The sequence below is a fragment of the Humulus lupulus genome, chromosome 9 (assembly GCF_963169125.1).
Source record: "Humulus lupulus chromosome 9, drHumLupu1.1, whole genome shotgun sequence".
Lineage (NCBI taxonomy): Eukaryota > Viridiplantae > Streptophyta > Magnoliopsida > Rosales > Cannabaceae > Humulus > Humulus lupulus.
This window is the reverse complement of record NC_084801.1, coordinates 9,635,306-9,638,099: the sequence shown is the minus strand read 5'-3', so window position 1 is coordinate 9,638,099 and position 2,794 is coordinate 9,635,306. Positions and strand designations below refer to the sequence as shown.

General features: G+C 42.5%; 1 non-coding gene across 1 annotated transcript; it reads left to right on the top strand.

Moving 5' to 3' along the window:
- The first annotated feature begins 2,195 nt into the window (after nt 1-2,195).
- LOC133802778 (small nucleolar RNA R71) lies at nt 2,196-2,302 on the top strand. Its single transcript, XR_009877524.1, has one exon. It is a non-coding gene; the product is annotated as a small nucleolar RNA R71 (small nucleolar RNA).
- The last annotated feature ends 492 nt before the right edge of the window (nt 2,303-2,794 follow it).

Here is a 2,794-nt window from a genome sequence, read left to right as displayed (position 1 = left end):
TTCGGTACCACTTGCACAGGGATCACCCATGCGCTATCAAAAATTGGGTAGATCACCCCAATGTCCAACCATTTAAGAGTCTGCTCAAGTACGACTTCTTTCATGGCTGGATTGAGTCTTCTCTGGGCCTCTATGGATGGTTTGCTATTCTCCTCCAATAAGATTTTATGCATTACTGTTGATGGGCTTATTCCTCTAATATCCGCCAATGTCCACCCAATGGCCCATTTATGATCCCTTAAAACCCTCAACAATTTCTCCAATTCTATCTTTGACAGGTCAGCTGACATAATGACAGGTAAAGTTTCATTCTCTCCCAAATATGCATATCACAAATGATCTGGAAGAACCTTCAATTCCAGCTGCGGTGGCTGCTGAATGGATGTTAGCGGTTTATCAGGCGCGTCTGCTAATTCTTGAAACTTCTTCCAGTATGGTAGGAAGGAATTGATCCAGTTTACACAATCTCTTATCTCAGCATCATCATCTTCGACCTCATCACCTAATAATACTGCCTCTAAGGCATCACTATTCATCCTTTTCTTCGAGACTGCCTTCTCTATCACATCCACACTATAGCAATTGTCACTAGCCACCAGATACTTCATGGCCTTGAAGACGTTAAAGACCACCTCATCTCCGTGAACTCTAAGCTTAAGCTCTCCCTTTTGAACATCAATAAGAGCTTGACCTATGGCTAGAAATGGTTTGCCGAGAATAATAGGTACATCCATATCCTCCTCCATGTCCAAAACGATAAAGTCAACTGGAATATAAACTTATCGACCTTCACAAGAACATCTTCAATAATACTCCGTGGATATGTCACCGATCGGTCTGCTAGTTGTAGAGTGACGGTTGTTGGTTTTGCCTCCCCCAAACCATGTCTTCTAAACACAGATAAGGGCATCAGATTAATACTCACCCCCAGATCACATAAAGCGTGTTTGCATTCAAATTTGCCAATGGTGCAAGGTATGGTAAAGCTCCCCGGATCTCTCAACTTTTGGGGTAACTTCCTCTATAATATCGCGCTGCACTCTTCAGTGAGTGCTACCGTCTCATAGTCTTCCATCTTCCTTTTCTTGGACAGAATCTCCTTCATGAATTTCACATAGCTGGGCATCTGCTCCAAGGCCTCAGCAAAAGGAATATTTATATGCAGCTTTTTAAACACCTCTAAAAACTTAGAATACTGTTTATCAAGTGTAGTCTTTCTAAGCCTCTGAGGATATGGAACTCGAACTGGCTGCTCATCAACAACTGGCAGACTATTTTCTGAAAGCTGGTGGTCTTCAATAACCTTTGCTGGATCAGACTGTTCACCCATCTCTCCATTCTGAACCACTGCCTATGGAGATCTAAGCTGCTCAGTTTGCTTCCCACTCCTCAGAGTAATTTCCTGAACTTGCTCCTTAGGGTTGACTTCAGTATTACTAGGAAAATTTCCCTACGGTCTGTTATTAAGCATATTGGCCAACTGCCCTACTTGTGTTTCTAGGTTTCTGATAGAAGATCTAGTCTCTGTCATAAACTGAGTTTGAGTGTTGGTGAGGGTCAATAATGCAGCTTGCAATTCATTAGGCCTTTCAGGTGGAGCTTGATTCATTGATTGTTGAGGCCTAGGCTATTGTGATGAAGAGGCTTGATGCATTGGTGGCTGAGGCATATTATTATGAAATTGACCTTGCAACTGAGGTTGCTGGCCCTGATTATTCCTCCAAGAAAAATTAGGATGATTTCGCCACCCAGGATTGTAAGTATTGGAGAATGGATTATTGAATGGCCTCTGAAAGTTTCCCACCGCTTGAACCTGAGCTTCATCCATCGGAATGTTATTGTTAATACTAGTAGGGCACTGATCAATAGAGTGAGAACCACCACAAATTTCACACTTAGCTGCCATTTGAACAGCATTAGCAGATACAGTGCTCTGTTGTAACTGTTTTGTCAATGAGGCTACTTGTGCCGTTAGAGCAGTGATGGCATCCAGCTCATGTACCCCAGCTACCTTTCTGACCCCCGATGATCTTTCTTCAGACCACTGATGATTATTTGTGGCCATGTCCTCCAGCAGCTCATAAGCACCACTTGCACTCTTGCTCATAAAAGTACCACTCGCTGCAACATCAACAATGGTTCTAGTAGTAGGACATAAACCATTATAAAAATTATGCACTAACATCCACCGTTCAATGCTGTGATGAGGACATCTTCTCAAAAGTTCCTTGAACCATTCCCAAGCTTCATACAATGATTCTCCATCATTCTGGCAAAAATTATTGATTTCTCCCCTCAATTTAGCAGCTTTGGAAGGAGGGAAGAATTTTGACAAAAACTTCTAAGCAAAATCTTTCCAGGTAAATATAGAGTTCGGTTGCAAAGAGTTCGGCCAACTTTTAGCTCTATCCATCAGAGAAAATGGGAAAAGCCTAAGTTTAATAGCGTCATCACTCACCCCATTGTATCTAAAGTTTCCACACAGCTCCAGAAAATTAGACAAATGGGTGTGAGGATCTTCAGAAGGCAACCCATTAAATTAAACAGAGGATTGCACCATTTGTAGAATAGCTGGCTTGATCTCAAAGTTGTTAGCCTCTACAGCTGGTGGGCATATACTGTTTTGTACTCCCGTCAGAGTGGGCAGTACATAGTCTCTCAGGCTCCTCTCAACATTGTTCTGAGCCTGACCCCCTTGTGCAATCCTAGGAATTAAAACATTCCTGTCATCCCCATCATTCTGTGCCATCTTCACAGACTTCTGGGCTTCCCTCTTGTTCTTTCTGTTTTGCTT